This window comes from Peromyscus leucopus, chromosome 12, assembly GCF_004664715.2.
Source record: "Peromyscus leucopus breed LL Stock chromosome 12, UCI_PerLeu_2.1, whole genome shotgun sequence".
In the NCBI taxonomy this organism is placed as follows: domain Eukaryota; kingdom Metazoa; phylum Chordata; class Mammalia; order Rodentia; family Cricetidae; genus Peromyscus; species Peromyscus leucopus.
The window spans coordinates 74,357,598-74,383,978 of NC_051073.1; the positions used below are offsets into that span (position 1 = coordinate 74,357,598).

Consider the following 26,381-nt stretch of genomic DNA (forward strand, 5'->3'; position numbering starts at 1 on the left):
AGAGGGAAGCCATGCCTGGTACTAGAACTTTTGTTATATAATGTATGCCTCTTGGGAAGAAAAATTTTAGCCCATGTGGCATAACTTCATAATATATTAGTAACTTAACAGCATATCTAAATGCTCTAGAGCAAAAATAAGAAATCATACCCAAAAGAAATAGACATCAAGAAATAATCAAACTGAGGGCTGAAATCAAGTTGCAAACAACTTTAATCCATGGTGGTCAGATAAGTTGAAGGTTGCTATTTAAATTTTTAAAGTATTCTTTGAAAATTACTTTGTGTCCTAATAATGTGTTCAGTTTTGGAGAAAGTCCCATGACTGCTGAGATCACTTTCCCCCTGCAGTCCTGGAACCTCATCTAGCACGGACACATGCGGACCCAGTGCACGCTTCCACAGTCTCTGTGAATTCATGTGTGCCAGTCCTTCTGTGTCTGGAAGACCTTGTTTCCTTGAGGTCTTCCATCCCTACTGTCTCTTACAATTGTGGTGATACTGTGTTCCTCAATATATTGTGAACACTAGTAAACTTATCTGGGGTCAGAGAACAGAACAGCCACTAGATCTAGAGGCCAGAAAATGGTGGCACACACCCCTTTAATCCTAGCATTCTGAAGGCAAAGATCCGTCTGAATCTCTGTGAGTTCAAAGCCACACTGGAAATAGCCAGGTGTGGTGCCACACGCTTTTAATCTCAAGAAGTGATGGCAGAAAGCAGAAAGGTATATAAGGTGTGAGGACCAGGAACTAGAGCCTGGTTAAGCTTTTAGGCTTTTGAGCAGCAGTTCAGCTGAGATCCATTCAGATGAGGACACAGAGGCTTCCAGTTTGAGGAAATGAGATCCGCTGAGAAGTTGGCGAGGTGAGGTTAGCTGTGGCCTGTTCTGTTTCTCTGACCTTTCAGTGTTCACCCCAATATCTGGCTCTTGAGGTTTTTTTTTTTTATTAATAAGACCTTTTAAGATTCATGTTACATACAATCTTTCTGTCTCCTCTTCTCCAAAGATCCCTGAGTCCTTAGGGGAGAGATTTTATGGAGACATCCCATTTAGGACTGAGAAGGTCTCCCACTCTCTGCACATTGTCCCGTTGTGGGTCTCTGTATTTGTTCCCATTTACCACAGGGGACATTTTCTCTGTTGATGGATGATCAAGACATTAATCTATGGATATAGCAGAATGTTGTTAGGAGTCATTTGGTGGTGAAAGATGTCTACTTGAGGCTTTGTCTCATAGTTATTTGGTGATTCCATTTCAATTTCATTCATTTTATGGATATATATTAAGAATCTTCTACTATAGTAGATTTTCATATGACCCTCAGATGTCCCTTATTTTTGGAAGTTCCTCCCCATATTCCTTCCCTTACCCCCTCTTCCTTCATCATCCCCATTTAGTCTCCACCTTCCAGTCTCCTCTCCCACCCTGTCTCTTCTAAAGTATATATTCTATTTTTCCATTCTTGAGAAGTCCTGCCCTACTTTGTCCCTTACTCTATACCTAATCTATATGATTATATGAATTGTGGCATGCATATCAAAGGCTGAAAAGCTGCCACCCACATTTAAGAGAATACATATAGTATTTGTCTTTTAGGGTCTGCGTTACTTCACTCAGGATGATTTTTTTCTAGCTCCATCCAATTACTTGTGAATTCTATTTTTTTGTAGCTGAATAATATCCCATTGTGTAAATACACCATATTTTTTATTATCCATTCATCTCTTTATTGCCATCTAGGCTATTTCCTATTTCTGGCTTTTAGAAATACAGCATCAGTGAACATGGATAGCCTTGTCTCTGAAATAGGATATATGCATTAAGATGAACAGCTGGATCTTGAGGTAGATCTATTCTCAGCTACTGAGGAACCACTGCACTGATTTCTATGAGCTTTATAAGTTTGCACTCCCACCAGTAATAGATGAATATTTCCCTTACTCCACATCCTCATCGGCATGAGGTGTCCTTTGTTTTATTGACAGTGGTCATTTTTACTGGTGTAGGATGAAATCTCAAAGTGGTTCTGATTTTCATTTTCCTGATGACTAAAGGTGGTTGAAGATTTTTTAAGTGTTACTGAGCTATTTGTGTTTCCTCTTTTGTGAGCACTGCTTAGATCTGAACCCCAGATTTTAATTGGGCTCTTTGGTTTTCTTTTCCTCTGTTCTCCAGTTTTTTTAATTAAAAAGTAACGGAGGTATCACCATCTCAATCTCAAATTGTGCTACAGAGCTATAGTAATAAGACCAGCATGGTATTGGCATAAAAAATTGATTGTTGATCAATGGAGTTAAGTTAAAAAACCCACACAAATCAACACATCTGTGGATGTTGAAATTTTGATAAAGAAGCTAGAAATATATCTTGGAAAGAAATACAGCATCTTCAACAGATGTTGCTGGTCAAACCAAATGTCTACCTGTAGAAAAGTGCAAAAACATACATACTGCAGTAGGTTACACTGTATATAAGATCTCCTAGTACACACTGAACTGGAGATCAGTAAAGGTTGTTGCTGCTACTAGAGAAAGGCCCAGGAGCTGGACTCTCAAAAAATAAAAAAGTGAAGAGATCCATGGCATACTGAGGCCTGTGGTCATAACCAAAGGGATTGAGGTGTGACTACTATGAGTACTCTGTTTAGCCACAGTTAGTTCTTTCAGTGTAACTGAAGTATACTAGCTTCTCTATCTCTATCCCCTAGACTCCTGTTTCTTATGCTACCAGGGCTTCAATCTTATTCTCTGCTCGGTTTGAGGTCTCTGCCTCATGACTGGGTGCTGGTGACATTAAGACCATATATGGAACAGGAAAGAAAGGAGGGAGCTCTTTGGGTCCCTCCTTGGAGAGGAAAGGTAATCCAACACAGACAGTGAAGATCCTCACAAAGAGACTGAGCAGAGAGTGCTTGGGGGGAGACCCAGGGAAGAATTTGGTATAGGAGATTTGGCTGCTGATAGAACATACACCAAGGAAGGGCAAGACAGTTCAAGGCCTTGAATGTGACTTCTCACCCAGGCCAGGGACCAGAGGGATGCAAACCTCACAGCCCAGAAGACTATTGATTACAGGGCCCGAAGGGGTCAAGGTGAGAAGAAGAAATTAGAAAGGCTATCTCCAGGCAGATTTATAATTTTGAATGGCACAAGCATCCTGAGCTGAGATGTTGCTAGGTGGGTTTTTTCCTTTTAATTGATTAAAAAACACAGGGACACTAATTATCAGAATGGGCACTCAGAGATTCTGTAAGATCAACTCCCAGGACCCTCATTTCACTGCCGTAAAATCCTCAGAGTGAGGCACAATGAACTCCCATGTGTCCTGACTTCTACCTAGGCCTTTCTATCTGATGAGTCAAGGAAACATTCAGGAAAGGATGATACCCATCTGTGCTCACACACGGTGTTCAGTGTAGAGTGCTCCTCTCTCCAAGACAATGGACATGCTCACACACAGGGATTTAGACCCATAATTCCAAAGTCTTATCCCATTTCAAGGGTGCAGAAATCAAATAGCCATGAGGTGGAGGCTGAGCTACAGATACTATGGCTTGTGATCAACTAAATAAATGGCCAAAGGTGTAGAGGGACAGCAGCAAACAGCCCAGGAGATCACAGAAGTTATTTCTGTAGAGGATGTTGATGGACATATATGGATGTTTACTGGTAGTTTAATGCTCAGTCTTCATTGGCCCTTGACTCTAAACAATTCACTTTCCATCAGCAGATTTCAGTTTTCTTCTCTGTATGAGGCTGTGATTAAGAATAAACCACATAGGATGGATTTGGGAATTAATTGAGATGGTACCTACAGTTTGCTTGGCATATGGGTCCCCTCACTAACCCTAGTCACTACTATAGTCACCTGGGCTCCTGTCTAGATCTAGCCTCTGACTTGGTGACCTTCAGCAATTAACTTCCCTTCTCAGGGATCACCCTATAATTTTCCCAATGAAGAGGTGAATAAAGGTCACCAAATGTCGTCTATCTTGGAAATTATAGAATTCTTAGGTGGCGGGGTTGATCATGGAGATAGATTCTAGACACGGTGAGACAGAAATGCCTCAATTGAGTATGAAACAAGAGATAGGTTAAGGGTTGTATGCATGTGAGTGTGTAGGGAGCTGGATCTAGTTGCTTTCCCCAGCTTTGCTCACCCCGACTGCAGTTGGCCACCATGGGAATCCCCAAGCTAAAGTTAGTCCTGTGTTGGCTGAAACAAGAACTCAGGGGAATGAAAATAGAGAAGTGCATAGAAGTGAAACCAAGCCCATGGTAAGAAAAGCATGACAAACAAGGCCAGGTGTGGCCATTGAGAACAAGGGGCCATTTCAAGACTGTAGTTGGATGACTGTGTCTCTCATAGTTAGGAATAGTATAGTCTACATCATATCCCCTCTGAAATACAAGTAATAGTCCCTGGATCTGATGCTGCCCATCTGGCTGCATCCTCACATTCCAAGCTCAGTCCTGTATATCAGAACCCTGGAAAGCCAGGACAAAGGAGCCTCAGGACCAGCCACTTGTGGCCATGTATGTTAGTGCACCAGAGAGGAGGTGACTGGACAAGAACTCTGGAGTCCCATCACAAGTTCCTAGCCTTGGCAGAAATGAACAACTGAGTGAGCAAGCACAGAAATCCTTATTTCGTGAGACCTTGTGATTCAAAGACATGCTATTTCAGACCTTCATAAATTTGTCTCCCATGTCCACAGACTGGAACTTCTTCATTATGACAACAAAATCCTACTCTTGGTACTTCATCACAGAGATGTCACAGGGCCAAAGTAGTATGGGAGCTCATAGCCAGAGTTTACTTTTTAAAAATTTTATTCATTTATTTTGTGGGTATGTGTATGTGTGTGTTGGGGGGCATTTTCATCCAACAGTACTCACAAGGGAGCCAAAGGCCAACTCCCTGTAGTTCATTCTCTTATTTCATAACATGGGTCTCAGAATGTGAATGGAAGGCGCCTTTAGCCTGCTGAACCATCTCACTGGTCCTTCAGGATATACTTTTAACAAGGAAATAGTATAGATGACCTAATTTTCACATGGTCTAAATAGCCTTGGAGAAGGGGCTGGATGGATGTCTACAGCAACAAAGAGTGGCCCCCAGGCAAGTTAAAGAACAAAGTCTCATCTTTGTTTACATATACTATTTTTTTTACAGAGAATAGTCTAGAAAGAGCTACACCAACACACTTGCAAGGTGTTTTAAAGTAGAAATTTGATTCTTTTTCATTTAAAAATGTTTTAATTTTGTGTGTATGAGTATTTTTAAAGCCTGTATGTCTGTAAGTAGGTACATGCATGGTGACAATAGAGTCCAGAAGAGGGTATTGGATCACCTGAACTGGAGCCACAGTTGTGAACTGCCCTGTGGGTGCTGGAAATTGAATCTAATTCTCCTGGAGGAGTGGTCAGTGCTCTTAACCACTTAGCCATCTCTCCAGCCCAGACATTTGTTTCTATATGTTTTCCCATTTCTCCAAGAACAAGTATGAGTTTTATAACTATGGAACAAAGGATTGAGATGATTTAGGGATCAATATTCTCTTTCTGAGAAGAGCTGACAATGTATCTGTAAAGGCATGAGCTTAGTGTTACTACAAAGGGGTCAAAAGGTGATATGTGAACTAGAAATGAGGGCATATAAATATAATTCCAGCACTTGGGAGGCTGAGGCAGGAGGATCATCTAAACATAAAGTTCTAGAAATTCAGCTGTATAACAATATTTGTCTTAAACATATATACAAACATACATAATTATCTGAATAAAGATGTGAGGTGAGTATGTATATCTATCCTTATAGTCCATACCCAGAACTAACCACTACCTGTGGGGCAGAAATTTAGATAATGTTGGTTTTTATTTTTTTAATCTAATTTTTTTTGAACAATGACCATATTTTTGGTATAATTATGAAAAGGGGCTTTATGTTTCTCAGTCTGTTTGTTCCAATTCAGTTAACATTTGACAAACATCTATTTCCTGCCTGTTTGACCTTCACTGGAAGAATGCTGTACATGTTATTATACTGAAGAAAAGACAGAAAACCATCCATCTTAGGGCAAGAGTCCAGTGTGGGAAATCTACTCATGGAGCGGGGCTTTGGGATATAAATGGAAAATTTGCTTCAAATTCTTTTTTTTTTTGTCCCAAAACATGAAACTTGGTTAAAGATATAGCCAAGATCTGAGCATAGGAAAGGTATGATTTTGGGAGACTGTTGTCTCAATCATAAAAATAGAAAGAGGAGGTATTTCTGTGGTTACAAGTGTGTACCCACTATCTGTCATTTGACAAAAGAGAACAAACCAAACCAAACCAAACCAACAAACTTATTGCAAAAATAGAACAAGCAACTGTACATCAAATGTTCTGATAAATATCTTTTATCATTTTCCTTGTTTGGGCACTACGGAATGAACATAGAGGATTGCATGTGAGAAACAAGCATCTAACGCAAGAGTTTAATCCTCAACTCTTTCTGTAATTTTTTTTGAGACAATGTCCCACTTAGTTTCTCTGGCAGTCTCCAAAAAAGCTGAGACTGTGGGACTACATTAAAGTGGCTGAAAGCATCAGAGATTTCTGAAGAAAGTTATAAACCCCTTCACACAAACAAAAAAGATGGGTAAAAGGCAAGGCCAGGTAAATAGGAGCACCAGTTGTAAAGACAAGATGTACTGTCAGAGCAAGACCCGAGAAGACTTCAAGAGTGTTCACAGGTTCTTTACACAGGGGATAGAAGATCTGAGCATACTTACAGGATGGCCGATGTGGACTAAGTTCTCTACCTCTTAGAGATGGCAAGTTACCTTGAATCCTAGCCTCTCTCATGGTATTCTGTCCTCAACAACGTTTGCTACAGGAAGTGCATGTCAGAATATGAATGAATTCCTTAAGACAACATTCATTGGCTCAGTGAATGTCAGTGAGATGTGAGAAACTATTATCCTTGTTTGCTTACAGATTGGACAGTCTAAGAGACTTTAGAATCTCTTCACCTATCAGTGTCATCAGGTATCTCTTCTCTAGGCAGCATGAAGACAGCACCCATCCCATTTTGTTCACTTCTCACTTCCTTAATCAATTCTGTGAGACTAATATTATGACCTAATACTAAAACTGGAGAAGCTGAACTACTGCTTCTCTACCCTGATACCCCCTTTCCTGCCTTCCCCTTCCAAAGGCCACATTGACCAAAGAAAAACTTTTGCTCCAATGAGATTTGGCTATTTTCCTGGTCTCTAAATGTTTCATTTCACATTGAAAAGCCAGTTTAATGTCTGATAACTTAATGGCTCCCAATAAATACTTCAAAGGATGGAAAGAATAGATGATGGGAAGGAGGATGGATATATAAATGGGTACTTGATTTATGAATGGTGGAAGAATGAATGGAAGCATGGATGGATTGACAAATGAATTAATGTGTGGACAGATGAAGAGGTTAAAGGTTGAATGAATAGTTGAGAGATAAAAGAAAGGATGGATGAGAGATGCATAGATAGATAAATGGATGAATGTATGAAGAGATAGCTAAATGGTTGGACAAGAAGATGGATGAACAAGAAACTTGTGGATGAAACAAGTAGTTTGGTGAATCTATGTGGACAATTGAATGAGTAAATGAATGGATAGCTGACAGGGTGGCTATAAGATAGCTTAATTGTGAGAAACACAGAAAACTGGTATCTGGCAGCTCTTTGTAAAGACAATGAAATTAACTTTTGAGTTCAAGTTTCAATTCTAATCTTGTCTTGAATATGACATTGGCCATTCTTTAGCTTATGAGATTTGTCTCTACCATAAAACGATGGTGCCTGTGCCTGCCCTATCTACCAAATGCTAAGAACATGTATGCACAAAGAAGCAATGAGGTTTTCTCAGGTGCGATGAGAGTATTGCAAAGATTTGGGAGCTCATTAGCTGAGTCCTGAAGAGATTTACTATAAGCTGTGAAAAGAAGTATGTGCTTAGAATCCAGACTGCCTTGTGGAATTCTGGATCCATCTCTTGCATCTGTATCTGTCCACTGTGCATCCTTGCCTATGACATGCTATTGACAACATTCACACACACTCAGTATAAGTTTCAAGTGGATTAACTGTGGAAATGGAGTCCTTTAGAGAAAAAATGATGGGTCCAAGGTCTTCTGCCTAGGGTCACAAAGAAGCCAAATGTGTTTACCCCATTCTAGGGTGCCCTGAAGACCATGATGTAGAGAATGGATCCAGAAATGTTAACCTGGGGATATACAAAACCCTAAAAGGAGGTCTGCATGACTGTGTTTGTGGGGAGAATTGGAAATCTTAGTACAGCAAGATGAATCACTGTGCTCTAACTAAAGACCTTCATTTAGGAAACTGGTACCCATATGTCATTCCAGGGCACTGTGTTTGGGGCACAATCACCATACTGAATTCTGGCTCCCTGGGATACTTTACCCATCTAGGAGCAAGGACCTTATTTGGAATGGCATATTTCTGATAGTTACTGTTCTCTGGGTCATCATTCCATAATGAAAGCTATATTTATATGGAGTAGAGGGATTGTGGGAAAATTTCCACATTTGCTTTAAACTTGTCTCATAATATTGCTATTTGAAAGGGCTTTGATAATAAATAAAAGCTGTGAGAGAAAGAGTTACTGACAAAACAGTCTTGACACATTCTCCCAAGTAACTTGCTATTCCCCAGTTAACCACTGTATACTAACAAGCCAACAAAACCAAAACCAATTGCTGAAAACAAAACAAAACAAAACAAAACATGGCATTGAGTGTTAATACACACTAGTGAAACATACTAAAAGCTGAAGGTCCTGGTGGAGATTTTCCAGGAAGGGAATCACCAGCCCTAGGAGAGATTTCTCTTCTGTCATTAGGGTCTTTCTAGAAAGAGGTGTTGGTTGCCTCCAATGCTCTCAAACTCCAGGCCCAGGTGAAGAAAGCCAGGCACAGATGAGACTGAAGAACACAGGTGTCAGAACAGACCAAGGGGAATCAGCTTGTTTGTTTTCTCACTTCCTCTAAGAGCAGGGATCGCTGGTCTTGGTTTTAGTTTCAAGATAATAAACTGTTCACTCTTCACAGCATGAGAAACACAGGACTGCAAACAAGAGGAAAAAAATTCATGCAGAGGAGCCATGGATTATATTTCTATATGTTTTTTGATTGTAGATATGAGCAGTAACACACTTCAAATGAGCAAATGAAATTCATTTGCAAGATGTAGAACACAGTGATAACTGGTAGTGATGGTAGGACAGCACAGTGGATGTATTAAATGTCACTGAGCTGTTCACATAAGGATAGTGATGTGATGAGATGTGAATTTTCCCTCCATTAACCACTGAGACTAAGTGCACACAGGCCCTTGGGACCCCCTGAATTAATCACTTCTTTCATCTTCCATTTACTTTTGCTTTCATTTTGTTCTCCTCTAAAAGAACTGTTTTTCTGCCTGGTTAGAGTCTAAATTTCTTGGAGATTAGATTAGGCTGGGCATATTTACTGTCATTTGGTTCTTTCCGTACTCTGTGTCCTTGGTATCCATTCACCTGCATGTCTTGCTCACTTTCACTGCCAATTACTAGCAATGCCAGCATCCAGTTCTCCACTCTGGTGTCCACCAAGATGTGCGTGGTCATACTTGGGAGGAAGGCATCAAAACCATCATCCTGAGGCTTAGTGCAAGAGTTTCTCTGGAGTTCTGATCAAGCAAAACACTTGGTTTACTTTGGTTCTTTAAAAACAGATATACCTGGAGTTAGACACCTCAAACTCAGCTTTTCAAACCTGGAGTTGATTCTCAGCATCCAAATGGTGGCTCACAACTTTCTGTAAGTCCAATTCCAAGAGATCTGATGCTCTTTTTTGGCCTCCATTGGAACTGCATATACATGGTACACAGACATATATGCAAGCAAATACACACATAGAATATAAATAAATAAAATCTTCTGTTATCAATGCAAAAAGATACTCCAGCACACAAAACCATGGAATTCATTTTGTTTTTGTCAACTACTCCCAGTCATGGGGCCTGCCCTTGAGTGTGGTTGATATGCCTAGTGAGGTTCCATTGAAGAAAATAGATTTCACCTTTGCCAAAGGCTATCATCAAACTCCTCTCTGAAGACAAAGGGAAGGCAAGGAGGCAGTAAATTTGTATGAGACACAGGTGGTGGATGACTCCAAGGAAACAGTGTCTTCCAGACACAACAGGACTGATTCACATGTGAACTCATAGAAACTGTGGCAGCATGTATAGGACCTGCACAGATTCAAGCCTGATTGGGTCCTTCCACTGAGATGAGAAAACATTTTTTCTTATAAACAGATGTAAAAATTCTCAATAAAATATTTGCAAACTGAATCCAAGAATGCATGAAACACTGTCATCCACCATGATGAAATAGACTTCATCCCAGAGATACAGGGATGGTTCAGCATAAACAAATTGATAGGTACAATCCAACATATGAACAAAGTGAAAGACCAAAACCATATGATCATCTCATTATATTACATGCAGAAAATGCCTTAGACAAATTAAAAATCTCTTCATTATAAAAGTCCTCAAGAGATTAGGGGTACAAGGGACCTGCTTCATCATAATAAAAGCAACTTACAGGAAGTCCATAGCCAACACCATCTTAAGTGGAGAGAAATTCAAAACATTTACACTAAAATCAGGAACAATTCAAGGCTGTCCACTGTCTTCACATATATTCAATACAGACAGTACTTGAACTCTTAGCTAGAGCAATAAGACAACTGAAGGAGATCAAGGGTATACAAATTAGAAAGGAAAATGTCAAAGTATCATTATTTGCAGATAATATGATAGTATACATAAATGACCCTAAAATTCCCACTGGAGAACTACTACAGCTGATAAACACTTTCAGTAATGTAACTGGATACAAAATTAACTCATAAAATCAGTAGAAGACCTCCTTTATACAAATGACAGATAGACTGAAAAATAAATCAGGGAAACAATACCTTTCACAATAGCCTCAACTAATATAAAATATTTTGGGCAAACTCTAACCAAACAAGTGAAAGACTTGTATGATAAAAACATCAAGTCTTTCATGAAAAACATTAAAGAAAAGATCAGAAGATGGAAAGCTTTCCCATGCTCATAGATCAGTAGGATTATCAGAGTAAATATGGCCATCATACCAAAAGTAATCTATAGATGCAATATCATTCACATCAAAATTCCAACACAATTCTTCATAGATCTTGAAAGGACAATTATCAACTTCATATAGAAAAACAAAAACCCAGGATAGATAAAACAATCCTGAATAGTGAAAGAACTACTGAAAGTCTCACCTCTTCTCATTTCAAGTTGTTCTACAGAGCCAGAGTGGTAAGAACAGCCTGGTATTGGCATAAACACAGACACACTGATTAAATGGAATTGAATGGAAGACTCTGACATAAATCCACATACCTATGGACGCCTGAATTTTCTTAAAGAAGTCAGAAATACACACTGGAAAAAGTATAGGATCTTAAAAAATGATGTTAGTGAACCTTGATGGCCTGCCTGTAGAATAATTCATATAGATCCTTAATTATCACCCTGCACAAAACTCAAGTCCAAGTGGATTAAAGACCTCTGCATAAGGGCAAAAAGTATAGCAGAAGTCCCTTCAGGCACAGTGTTGTGCTGTGGGGAAGAGAAGGATTTGTAAACCTCAGAATAAGGTTCTATTTTCTAAAAGCTACTGTAGTACACAGACCCCTAGGTGGAGCCACAGTCACCATGTTTGACCAGGAGACAAAACCTTCAATTGAGGACTTAGGGGATAAAAAGGAAGAATACATTAAACTTAAAGTTATTGGACACGATAGCAGTGAGTTAATATTTCAAAGTGAAAATGCCAACACATCTCATGAAACTCAATGAATCATACTGTCAAATACAGGGAGTTCCAATCAACTCACACAGGTTTCTTTTTGAAGGTCAGAGAATTGCTGATAATCATACTCCAAAATAACTGGGAGTAGAGACAGAAGATGTGATTGAACTTTATCAGGAATAAAGAGGGGTCATTGGACAGTTTAGATAATTCTTTTTATTTTTTTCTATTCCCTCAATTCTTTTTATTTTTAAAAATAGTTCTTTTGTAATGTGATGTTCACAATAAAAACTGAATGCTGGCATTGCATCTCTTTAGACCATCTTGTAATCTGAATTCCATTGTTCAATATTCATTGCTGGTTGGTTTTGTTCTGCTGAGTTTTACAGATCTTATCTCCCTTAATATTGCCATTCTTATTTTATAACTTTTTTATGTGAGTACAGAAAGGCCACACTTTTTAGGACTGCATTTTCAGGTATGTGATGATAAAAAGATTGACCAGTGCAAGCTTTCCTGTGACCTTCCAATTGGCCCTGAAGTTCCAGCATGTGGTTGCTTGACTCCTGGACTGTGGGAGATGGAAGTTTTTCAGAGACCTGAACTATGGAATAGTGACCTTTCTTCAGCTTGAAACTACTTTTAAAATCTGAGGATCTGAATCAAAAGAAGAATATCACATTTCTAGTCAAGATGATAGATACAGTGACAGTGAGAATAACAACTAACTCCAAAGATGGCATCACTGGAGAAAAAGAAAACATCATAATAGTAAAACAGTCAGTCTGGAGAGCCTAAGAAAAGTTCTAATTTTCTTCAGCAGTTAGTAATAACACTAGTCACGCAGAAGTTTATGCAACAGACACTGCTCCTTTTGATTCTGTTTATACTTTTTGGCCTGGGGCATGGATTGTCAAGGGACATTGTACCAGCTTAATTAAAATGAACAATATTTGTAAAAACTGAAAGAAAAATACCAACATAAAATCAGATACACTAAATGTGATAGAAGACAAAGTGGGGGAATAGCCTTGAATAGCCTTGGTAGAGGAGACAACTTCCTGAACAGAATACTGATTATGCTGGCACTAAGATCAACAATTAATAAATGGAACCCTGTGAAACCGAAAAGCTTCTGTAGGGCAAAGGACACTGTTGTTTGGATAAAGTGGCAGCCTACAGAATGGGAAAAGTTTTTTTTTTTTTTTTACCACCTCCACATCCAATAGAGGACTAATATTCAAAATACATAACAAAATTGAGAAATTATATATCGAAAAATGAAGTAATCCAGATAATAATGGGATACAGATCTAAACAGAGAATTCTCAGTAGAGGAAATTCAGATGGGTAAGAAGCATTTAAAAAATGTTTAACATCCTTAGCCATCAGAGAAATTCAAATCAGAACTACCTTGAGAACTTGCAAACTTTAGACCAACAGCTGTGGAACCTGCATGGGACTGGACTAAACCCTCCGCATACGGGAGACAGTTGTGTAGCTGGGTGTGTTTGAGGGGCTCCTGGCAGTGTGATCAGGATCTATCCCTGGTGCATGAGCTGGCTTTCTGGAGCCTATTACCTATGATCAGACTCCTTGCTCACCCCTGATAAAGCAGGGAGAAGCTTGGTCTTGCTTCAACTGAATGCACCAGGCTTAGCTGTCCCCCTGTGAGAGAACTTACTCTGTTGGAGAAGGGGATGAGGGGTGAGGGGGTTGCTGTGCAATAATGCCCTTGCACACTGGTTTAATAAAATGCTGGTTGGCCAGTAGCCAGGCAGGAAGTATAGGTAGAGCAAGCAGACAAGGAGAATTCTGGGAAGAGAAGGCTGAGTCAGGAAATGCCAGCCCACCATCCAGGGAGCAGCATTTAATGGCACACAGGTAAAGCCATGGAACACATGGTGACATATAGATTAACGGAAATGGGTTAATTTAAGTGTAAGAGCTAGTCACTATTAAGCCTGAGCTAGTGGCCAAGTAGTTATAAATAATATTAAGCCTCTATGTGTTTACTTGGGGAATGTGAGTGGGAGAGATTCATCCTGACCATCGGCCAGCCAGGACCCAGAAAAACTTCTGACTATAGGTTGGGGGGAGGGAAGTGGAGGAGGAGCAAAAAGAGAAATGAGAAGGGGATCTGTGGTTGGTATGTAAAATGAATAAAAAAAATTAAAAAGAAAAAAAAAACTACTTTGAGCTTTCATCTTATGCCTGCCAGAATGGCTAATATCAAAACACAAGTAACAGCTCATGATGGCAATCGTGTGGAACAAGGGGAACATCCCTTTACTGTTGTTGGGAGTGAAAACTTGTACAGCCACTATGGAAACCAGTGTGGCATTTCCTCAGACAGTTGGGAATTGATCTACCTCAAGAATAGTTCTATCCTACCACAAGGACACTTGCCCAACTGTGTTCATTATAGCTTTATTCGTAATAGCTATTAACTGGAAACAACTGAGGTGTTCTTCAACAGAAGAATGGATAATGAAAATGGGGTAATTTACAAAATGAAGCATTACTCAGCTGTTTAAAAAAATGACATCATGAAATTTGCCTAAAAATGAATGCAACTAGAAAAAAAAATCATGCTGAGTGATTTTCAAACCAGAAAGATACATATGGTATATATTCACTTTTAAGTGGATCTTAGGTGTTAAGCAAATGAAAGGTACAATCCATAGACCCAGAGAGGTTAGGTATACAGGAAGGGTCAAGAAGGGAAATATGAATCTCCATGGGAGGGGGAAATAGAATAAATTTTATGTGTAGACTTGGGGTGGGTAGGTACAGGAGCAGGTGAATCAGGTGGAAAGCAGGAGGAAATATAGGGTAGAGGAAGATGATGGTGTGGAGAGACAGATGTATTTGAGGGGCATTTGAGGGATGATATGGAAATCTACTGTAATGGAAACTTTCAAAAATATATAAAGGTGATCCTCATGAGGTCTTCTAATAATGGGGGATTCGACTGGCTACCTCTTGTCATCAAAATGTCATCAAATAAGGCTTCTAGTAGTGGGACTGGGTTACATTGAATTGAATTGTTGGCCAAAGGAGTCCCATGGAAACCACAAACAATCCAAGGTATTGCTCAGATGAAGGGTTTCTTTCCACACACTGACAGCAGGGCCCCATTGCTGAGGACCACACCCAACACAACTCACTGAACATGGAGAAGTCAAACTGGTGCCCACATGGAGCCTTCACCCCTATGTTCTAGACTCTATTGTGTGAAAGGTACTCAGCAGGCTACAAAAAGGGGAAGATATAAACATCAACACAGCCACAAAAACTTTGACATACAATCTGTCTTGCCTGCATAGTATGTGAGGGCAATGGTGGCACAAAACTTGTAGGAAGAGCCAACTAACATATGATTTGACTTAATCTCCACTCTATGAGACAGAATTTATACACTACACTGCTAGGTTAACCAAGAACTAGAAACTAGGTAGTCCAGAGAACTAGGGCAAAACCAAATACTGTTCATTTTCTAAAAAGTATCAATAAAATGACTCCTCTTGATATTCTTCTATAGTCATAGATCAGTGCCTTATTCATTCATCATCAGAGAGGCTTCCTTGGCAGCAAATGGGAATAGATACAAAAACCAGCAGCCAGGCATTATGGAAAGAAAGAGTCTAAATGTGATGTAGCCATTAAATCCCTCCCCTCAGAGCTCATGGAATCCTGCTGAAGAGGAGGCAGAAAAAATATAAGAGCCAGAGTGGAGGGAGGAAAGAACCAGGAGAGCAAAGACCTCCAAATCAGCTATGCAAGGTACATATGAACTAACAGAAACTGAAGCAGAAACCACAGGGTCTATGTGGGTCTACACCAGGTCTTCTGCATATATATTCTAGCTATTAGTTTAGTGTTTTTTTGGGACTCCTGGCTATAGGAATGAGTACATCTCTGACTCTCTGGCCTGCTCTTGGGACTCCTTTCCTCTTATTGGTTTGCTGTGTCTAACTTCAATATGATGGTTTTTATTTATCTTATTATATTTTATTTGTCATGTTTGGTTGTTATCTCTTAGGAGCCTGTCCTTTTCTAATGAGAGACAGAAAGAGAGTGGATCCAGAGGTGAGAGGGGAGGCAAAGTGAGAGGAGCTGGGAGAAGTACAGGGAGGGGAAGTGGCAGCTGAGATATAATGTGAGGAAAGAATCTACTTTAAATCAAAGAAAAAAGAAAACAAAGAAAAACAAATGACAAATGTTTAATAGAGATATGTAGATGAATAATAGAGATCACTTTTTGTGTAATTCACAAAGATTAGAGGAACCTGAGCTACCTTATGCCTGGAGACACTCAGCTCCAACCACACTTAGATAGCCATTTTTGGTCCTATCTCACAGATGTCCTGTTCAAACTGCTCACTATTCCAGGCAAGAGGCAGCCAAAACCCTTCACTTCTACCTCACCTGTGGGTTCTAGCACTGACGACCATAGTCAATGGGTTGACCTCACAGATCTTCCTTGAGGATCCTATAACATGCTTGTCTAAAAACTTTAAAACATTTAGCAGACTAGTGTTTAGAAAGCATTGGCCCTTCTCAGAGCCTTGGGCATCTCCAGTATCCTAAGTATATTTTGTAGGGTACCAGGCCACTGTCCTCCCACCTATCACACATGCATCACAGTTCTTCTCTGAAACTCGGGGAAGAATGTTGCCACAAGGGGGACTGAACCAGGTACCTGTAGCTGGAGAGTTTTTAAAGCCCGCCAGTGCCCTGGCAATCCGACAGCCCACTTATAAAATAAATACACAGACAGTTATATTATTTAAACTGTTTGGCCTAATGGCTCAGACATCTAGCTATCTAGTTCTTACATCTTAAATTAATCCATTTCTATAAATCTATACCTTCCCACGTGGCTCATGGCTTACCGGCATCTTCAGATGCTGCTTGTCATGGTGGCGGCTGGCAGTGTCTCCCCTCCACCTTCCTGTTCTCTCAATTCTCCTCTCTGTTAGTCCTGCCTATACTTCCTGCCTGGCCACTGTCCAATCAGTGTTTTATTTACTGACCAATCAAAGCAATACATTTGACATACAGACCATCCCACAGCACTTCCCCTTTTCTTTTTTCTTTTTTTAATAAGAAAGGTTTTAACTTTTACACATCTCCAAAGCCAGCTTGGTATATTTGGGAATTTGGGCATAGCTTCTCTTACTACTTTCTGCTGGAGGGGGGTGCTGTATCTTATGGGGACACAAAGAAATTTTTAGAATTATGGAGTAGTCTGTAAGGGTGTATCGTCTGAGCCAGTTGCCTTGAAATGGGTCTGGATGTTGGATCATCTGGGCCTTGGTGTCATCAAAGACCTTTCAGGGGGTCTTGGCTGGTCAAACCTGATGTATCTTAATCTGGAACAAATCCATAGCCTCTGGCTTTCTGTGGAAACAAAAGCAGAGCCTCCTTTCCAAAGCAACATATCCTTACATCCAAATTTTGAAGTCAAGGTACCTTTAAAATATACATTTTGGCATAACTCAACAGCTTTTGCAATCAAATGTTTTTCTTCAGTTATGAATATCAAAGAGAACATAATCCAGATTCTCTGTGTGGTAGCCATCTTTACATGGCTTGTTTTTTATACTACCTTGAGCCTATTGCTTTAAACTGCAGCATTCTAAGACTGAAAGGCGCTGTGACTCCTCACTCTGCCCACTTCAGCCTCCCAAAATGGCAGTGGTATGTTTTCCGCCAGCTCTGGGAGCCATCATCTCTCAGAAATAGTGGATCTATGCTTCTATCAAAGCAGCGTGTAGCCCAGAAACCTCTTTTTTTGTTTGGTACTAGCAATGGCTAAATCCATGACGAAGCTTAATGTGCCACTTACAGAGGCCTCATCTCGGCCATACTGTAGGTCCAGTGCACATGCCAGGAACCCACCATAGTAGATAGTAGCTCAAACATGCAGGCTGCCACTAGCTTGAGAGAAACAACTAGGAACTGTTTTTAGCTCTGTTTTAGAATCTTTTTTCTCCGGTTTTAGGTGGAAACTCTTGCCAACGCGTTGGGCACCATTTGTAGCTGGAGAGTTTTCAAGCCCCGCCAGTGCCCCGGCAGTCCGACAGCCCACTTATAAGATAAACACACAGACACTTATATTATTTAAACTGTTTGGCCTAATAGCTCAGGCTTCTAGCTATCTAATTCTTACATCTTAAATTAATCCATTTCTATAAATCGATACCTTGCCACGTGGCTCATGGCTTACCAGCATCTTCAGATGCTGCTTGTTATGGCAGCGGCTGACAGTGTCTCCCCTCCACCTTCCTGTTCTCTCTATTCTCCTCTCTGTTAGTCCCACCTATACTTCCTGCCTGGCCACTGGCCAATCAGTGTTTTTTTTTTTTTATTGACCAATCAGAGCAATACATTTGACATACAGACCATCCCACAGTAGGTACCATGTTCCATCTTGGGTCTTTACTTCTTCACTGACATCTCCTCATCCCCAGCACATTATTCCTTCCATGTGACTCCCTAAGAATACCCATTGCCCCCATTCAAGGAGAGAGATCATAACTGTGGTTCCACCTCTGACTTCACATAGGTTCAACTAGGGTATGAGTATTGAAAAAGGAGGCTTGTAATACTACCCAATGTTGATGGTGTAGAGGCTGCTTCATCTGTATGTGGTGGTCACAATCTTGGTGGTCAGGGCACAGAAAGGGGTTTCTTCATCACAGCTACAGTTCATGATAGACTCTCTAACTTACAAGACTTCAGACATCAGACTGATCCTTCTTTGGGGATATCTTTGATCTAGAAGGATGAGGTGATCTCTGGACTCATGTGTTGTTCCCCCTCCCCCATACCATCCTGGCCCATGTCTTGGGGCTGGGCTATCTGGATCTCTGTGTTCCAGGTTCTCCTTCACAACTGTTCCAGGAGTCCTAGGATATGGGGCTACCATATACTGTGGGGAGATGATGAAGTTCTAAGCCATGGCAATGTCAGAAACCGCAATACCTCAGACCAATGGAAATGACAAGATCTTCCCCTGTTTGGGTGCAGGGGATTGGCAGGCCTTCTTCTGGTCCATGTACAAATATTAACAGTATATGGAGAAAGTATCAGCCAAAGCCTCCCCCTCCCTGAATACTGCAGCCAGAGATTGGTCCCCTCTAGAGACTTCCTATCAAGAACTGCCAAACCTGGCTTCTTGTTCAGCTGTATACCTTAATGGTACTTCTCCCTTCTCAATTTGGATGTATAAAATAAACGCTCTGTATTTCCTGGCTGCTGGTATACCTTTATCAGCACACAGAATCCACCAAACCCAGATTTTCTGTATGTGTATTACATGTGTCTCTGTCTTTCTTCATTCCCTGGTCAAGCCAAGTACAAGCTGTCCAGGTAATGGAACACACTCACTAGACTTCTACCACTCAACACAAAATAACCTGAAGCTGGAAGGGGTCCACTCAAGGAACACTGTTACCAGTCAGAAGGTCCATGGTGTCCATGTCCCAGCCTTATGGTGTCTTCCTTCCAATGCATAGTCATCTGATGAAGGAATATTTGGGATTGTCTGGTCCTTTTTTTGCTGTAGCTAAAGTTTTCCTCATTCGGCACAGCTCCAGAGACCATGTGGCCGGCTGCTTGAACTCAAGTAAACACACTTATAAACTATATGGCCATGGCAGGCTTCTTGCTATCTAGTTTTTATATCTTAAATTAACCCATTTCTATTAATCTGTATGCCATGTGTTCCATGGCTTTACCTGTTGCCTTTACATGTTGCTCCCTGGATTGCAGGCTGGCATCTCCTGACTCAGCCTTCCACCTCCCAGCATTTCCCTCCCTCTTTGTCCCACCTATACTTCCTGCCTGGCTACTGACAAATCAGTGTTTTATTTATCAATCAATCATCCACAGCACTTTGCAATCTAACCAGTGAAGTCCTTCATATAGTTTTCCATACACACGCTGGCTTTGGTATACTCTACTCCAACCTGGATCTCTGGGAAGCTGGGCAGGTATGTTCAGGTAGACTCTTAGCTGTATTCTCTCTCAGGGAAGAGAGACCAATTCACAGTTCAACAGGTCCATAGCCTGTTACTGAGACTGCACTGCCTAGAGACTATGGGTAAACAGATGTTGCTGTATTCCTTTGAACAGCCTTTTCCACATTAAATGAGAACCCAGGTAAAGTCCACAGGTGTCACTCTGACATCCTTGAACTTTTTTCACTTTATCCCCCACTTTGCCTCCTTCTTTCATGAATCTTAGGTTTGCTGTGTTGTCATTAGGAGGTCCCTCTGTTATACAGGTACCTAGCCATTCTCTATTCTGATTGAGGACACAATCCTTGGGGTTAAGGATGGGACCTTGAGTTTAGTGAGAAGATATTGCAAGGATCCCACCTCAGGGTCTCCACCTGTCATCCCTTCCTCCATATTATTATGTTGAAATTGTCTGGATGATAGGAAATAAGGGAGATTTTTCTCTCATTTCCCTTTGGAGTATGTGGGTTTCTCTTACTTAGAGTCACTATCAAGACTTTTATCACCCACCTAAGAAATAAAATTATATAATTCTGACACATTTAAAGAGTTATTCAGTTATAATAATGTTTGAAGAATAAAGGTTTTTCTCCACATTGAGTCATTGAATCTGTGAATATTTTCTATATTTCTCACTAATAGTTTTTCATAGTGGATGCCTGGGGACATTACTACATTTTAATCAGTAGTTTCCTGATGGTTTAGTGCAGTTGTAAATTATATAATTAAGAATATTTTCTTATACTAATTTCTGGATATATATATATATATATATACACACACACATATATATATATATATATATATATATATATATATATATATATATATATATATATGAAGTTTGTGATTTGAAATGAGATCTAGAAGATTCAGTTTATATACATGCTACATATCTGTGAGATTTGCTGGCTGTTAGACACAACCTGCATATTTGTGAGATTTGCTGGCTGTTAGACACATGCTGTGTATTTGTGAGATTTGCCGGCTGTTATACAAATGCTGTGTATTTGTGAGATGTGCTGGCTGTCCTTGGCAGTGCTGTAGCTGCTCTTTCCCAGGTCCTGTCTCTTCCCTTTCTGTCACCTTTGCACTTTCAAGGAAGACAATGGACATGCACAGTGTGTCATGTGGGATCTTTTGAAGCCTTTCTCTATGGAATGTGGTACTTGCAAGAGTGTTCCTTCAGAATTCTCTCACCAGATCATGGGATTTCCTCCGTGTTCCATGTAAAATAGGAATTATTTTTTATTAGATAATGGATCTTAAAGAATACTTTTCTGCCTCTTTAATACTGTGAACTGTGTAGATTTTCCTATTTGGAACCAAATTCATTTTTATCTAAGCCTCCAACCCTGAGAAGCCAGGTGTTCCACTCTGCATTCAGAAGTCTCATCATAGGTTGCAATTTGAAGCTAACCATAAAGATGTATTTTGTAGTGTTTCACAGATGTACTTTATCACCACATGCGGCCGGAAGGAAATGTCATTTTGTTGTTACTTTACAAGTCAGGTGGGCCTTCTGAGGTGGGCACATCATGATTTATCCCAGACTACAGAGTCCTCACAATGTTTGCAGGCACAAAAGAGCAATCCACTTTATTATTGCACAACAGGGACCACCCCTGCAACTGGTTTAGGTAGCCACAGCAAAAATGTGGAGAGAGTGTATTATTTCCAACTTACCAAATTCAGACTATTTTTAATGCACCCCATGTCTTAGGGTGTCTGTTGCTGTAATAAAACAGCACAAGCAAAGGTGACATGGGGTGGAATGGGTTTATTTAAGCTTACAGCTCCCAGGTCATACTCCATCAGTGAGGGAAGTCAGGGCCAGAACTGGAACAGAGGCCATGAATGAACATAGCTTGCTTAGCCTGCTTTCTTATACCACTGAGAAACACAGGCCCAGAGGTGGCATGACCCATAATGAACTGGACCCTCCCACATCAACCATCAATCAAGAAAACGCACCACAGACTTGCCCACAGGCCAGTCTGTTGGGGCATTTTCTTAGTTGAGGTTCCCTCTTCCCAAATGACTCTAGCTTGTGTCAAGTTGACATCCTCAATACAAGCCTGTGAGAATAGCACATTAAAAGCAAAACAAAGCCATCCAACCAACTAACCAACCAAACCAACCAACAAAAAACCAGGAGAGACAATTGTTAATCTCAACCCTACATATTTTTAATTCCTAACAGGTCCCAGTTATTGATATTAGAGTAGGGTATAGCATTTTCAAGTCCTTGGAATACAGTATAATTTCTAATTTTGTGGTTTATTAGCAGTGTGTATGAACACCTCATAATGAAAGTGTTGGGTCAGTATTCATCCCTCCTGTCATATAAAAGTCAGACATATTTAAAACACTCTTTGTGAAGCATACCCAAACATTTTCACATCAGTTTGAAGGTATGATACTCCTCAGGATGAACAAAGGGCAAAAGAACACAACCTCCATTGCTGTATTAAGTCAAGTTTTTTTGTCTGTTTGTTTTTGTTTTTTCAAGATGGGGTTTCTCTGTGTAGAGCAGGCTGGCGTTTAACTCACAGATCCACCTTTGTCTGCCTCCCAAGTACCAGGATTAAAGGCATGTGCCACCATGGCCTGGCTAGTGTTAGGTCAGTTTTAAGTCTCCTGTTTGAGTGTCCACCAATCTTGAGATGTTCTCTTGACCCCAGTGCACTGTGTCCAAGGCTGTACTCTTTCAAGCTTTCTACTGTAGTATCACAAGAAGCACTCTCTCTGGGCCAGTCATCTTCCCTGTCAGTTGATCTTCCAGGGATTCTGATTTTTTTTAGGTTATCAGCAGAGCACTGTCACTATATTTGAATGAGTACATAGGACTGTAAGAGTAAAAAATCCCCCCTCTGTCTCTCTGTCTCTCTGTCTCTCTCTCTGTGTGTCTCTCTCTCTTTCTCTGTTTTTTTTTTTTTTCAAGACAGGGTTTCTCTGTGTAGTTTTGGTGCCTGTCTTGGATCTCGCTCTATAGACTAGGCTAGTCTCAAACTCACTAAGATCCACCTGGTTCTACCTCTGGAGTGCTGGGATTAAAGGCATGAGCCACCACCTTCCAGCAAGAGCAGAATCCTCTAACACATATTTTAGATAAGTTTTAAATCCCTGCTAGATGGTGTGTATTACTCCTAGTTTCTGATCTACAATATTGCAGAATCATCTAGTTAAGCAGTCTGAAGTGGTCACTCATAAACAGTTTTCTGAAGACTCAAATCAAACCCACACTGGGGGCCACCATCATATACAGCAGGAAAGTAGGTATGCCTTGATCCAAGTGGCAGTGAGTTTGTTGGAACAATTAGCAACTGTCTTTTTCAAAGCCTCCTTCTCTTTTCCATTTCATCTGAAGCTCTGGTCTCCTTGCTAAGAGGATTCTCTAGTTGGCTCCCAAGTGTTTATCTGTTGTGTGATCTCAAAAACATAAGCAGTCAATCACCACTCTGAATGCAAACAGGCAGTCCAAGCTGTAGGTGGTTTCTTAGTGGTCCTTCTTTATTTCTTAGGCCTTTTCAGTCCATGCTGGTTTTTATATGACTTCTGGTAGGCTTGGACCTATAAAGCATGACTTAATGTTATTGATTAGAGTGTCTGCTGTGACAGAATTTTCCTGGGGAGATGCAACACCCATGTCTACTCACCTCAGAAAAAAAGCCCACAGCTAACCAAAGTAACCACTGCCCCAATGTCTAATTTGGTGAACCAATGGGTTCTTCTTAGAGTACTAACAGGAACATGGATGAGGAACTCACTTAAAAGGACCAGAGACAACTCAAAAGTGGCTGCATTGTCAGAAAGCCCACCCCAACACCGGTGACCACTTGGGAAAACCTGCAACTCTGGAGGTCCCTGTTCAGCTTGCAGGCATCTACACACAGCCCACCCTCTACAGTCCCAGCCAGCTAAACACAACCCCCCCCCCCCCAGTTCCAACAAAGCTTTTCTACACACAGCTCACCCCTCCACAGACCCAACAATGCTGTTCTTTTCCCAGTTTGGCTGGTCAGAGTGGCCAGCTCAGAAACTGGTTACTTCTTTTTAGACTGTTGGTTAGGGGCCCTCAAGAATCTTCCAAGTTTCTATTTTCCCAGAGATGTGACTTTGTTTCCCTCCTCTTTACCACCCGAGGTTCCTGTGCTTCTTTGCTCCATCTTTGGACAGAGTTTTCAATTTGGAAGGAGTGTTGCAATTCTAAGAAACTGGTCTTACAGCAGCATCTCTCCCTGAATGGGTAAGCTTATGCAATTGCTTAACAATTGACCTCACTAAGGGGGCTAGAAGGGATGTTGTTTCCTTTTGTCTCTTTTCCAATTGTATCTAAATTCCTTAAAACACAAACTGATAACCTTTTCTTTTTATGTCAAAAGCAGAAAGGAGGAGTTCAAGTTCAGACAAATCAAGCATGAGAACTGAATGACATTGTCTTTGAGACTCAATAGCTTCTTTAGTTGTTTGTCTCCAAATACTTTCCTCCAAAGAATTCACCATCATTTGTATAGTGCCCCAGTATGTAAATGTCACATGTCAAGAAATTTGCAGTGTCCAACTGCCTAAGCATTACTGTAGAATGTTTAATGTCCCCTCTGTTGGACTGAGCAACCTTTCTCTTCTCAAATGGAGCCATAAGCACATGAAATCAAAAAGGCATACCTGGACTGAGAAGAAATGTTTAGTAGTTTCCATGCAGAGAGTTTGTGATGAGCTCAGCCTTTTGTGCAAAGGTCCTGGTAGCAGCCATTTTGCATCACTGATTTCTTCTGTGGTAAGTACAGCTTATCCAGTATTATGGTTATCCTGATGGACATGACTGTCCATCAGTTATGTCCTCTGTGTATGCTGTCAATTCACCTACTCTGATTGACATGTTTAGTACCACATGATTAGGTTTTGTATCCATCAGAAAAACCAGCCTGTCTCCCTATTGTTGGTTTCATCTGGGGTTCATTTTGTCTTATGTGAGGAGGATATCAAGTACCTTTGGAAGGCTGTCCATCTGGAAAATGAGTAGCAACACTTTGGAGGCACAAGATCAGCCTTTTGTTGTCCATGCAGGCACTCCTATGGGAAGGAGCGCCTTCTGTGGCTTGAAAAAGAAACGACATTCTACATCACTCAGTCACTTTTTTCAGTCTCTCCTGCACATGTGAAAGGTGCTTCCATTTCCAACTGTGTTGCAACTGGGGACCCTATGCCCACCAGCCCCAAAAAGTAAGCAGAGGGACTAGAGAGATGGCTCAGTGGTTATGAGTACTTATAGCTCTTTCAGAAGACCTGGTTCAATTCCCAGCTTTCATATGGTGGCTTACTATTTATAACTCCAGTTCCAAGGGTTCCAGCATCCTCTTCACTTCTGTGGGCACCAGAAATGCAACCATGTGCATTCACACATATAGGCAAAACATCCACACACAAAATAAAAATATTTTAAAAGTCATTAAAAAACAAGCAGTTATCTTAATATAACAGGACTTTTAAGTTTAAAATATGCATACACATACAGAAGGAACACTGTCAAACTCTTTTTATGAGACTACAATTACCCTGATACCCAAACCACACATAGATGCAACAAAGAAAGAGAACTATAGACCAATCTCCCTCATGAACATAGATGCAAAAATGCTTAATAAATACTGACAAACTGAATCCAAGAACACATGAAAAAAATCATCCAACATGATCAAGTAGGCTTCATTCCAGGAATGCAAGGATGGTTCAACATATGAAAATCTGTCAATGTAAGATTTGAAACAAACTGAAAGAAAAACACATGTGCATCTTATTAGATGTTGAAAAGCCTTTGATAAAATTCAACACCCCTACATGATAAAGATCATGAAGAGATCAAGAATTCAAGGAACATACCTAACCATATGAAAGGCAATTTACAGCAAGCCGACAGCCAATATCAAATTAAATGCAGAGAAACCTGGAGTGGTTTCACTAAAATCAGGAACAAGATAAGGCTGTCCAGTCTCCCCATATCTATTCAATATAGTACTCAAAGTTCTAGCTAGAGCAATAATACCAAATATGTTAAATTATGAATTAAATTATCTAACTCCAAACATTTTATAAATGCATTATAATCTATTACTTATAGATTAATGTTGAATAAAAACTATATAACTTAGTACAGTTTTTATCTTAGGATTTCAATGAATGGTATTTAAACAAACAAACCATGCTTCCATAATGATATCAAAAGAAAGCCAATATCCTAGGAGAAACTCACTGACAGAAGCAGGGCTAAACTTTAGGCTTTCATCATCATACTGAAATCTGACCTTAAGAATTTTAATAGTGGACAGAGCCTGCCAGCACCAGACTGGATGAAGAGAGCCTGCCTGCACCCGACTGGACTAAGAGGTGAGTCTTTATCCTCATACCCAAATATCCCAGCCCCTAGGCTTTGGGCCCAGGGGCACAAC

General features: G+C 40.4%; 1 long non-coding RNA gene and 1 pseudogene across 1 annotated transcript; both read left to right on the plus strand.

The window, feature by feature from the left end:
- The first annotated feature begins 824 nt into the window (after positions 1-824).
- On the plus strand, positions 825-26,381 carry LOC119088809. Its single transcript, XR_005092553.1, has 3 exons — positions 825-867; positions 24,079-24,181; positions 26,255-26,381. It is a non-coding gene; the product is annotated as an uncharacterized LOC119088809 (long non-coding RNA).
- On the plus strand, positions 11,272-12,919 carry LOC119088808 (annotated as a pseudogene).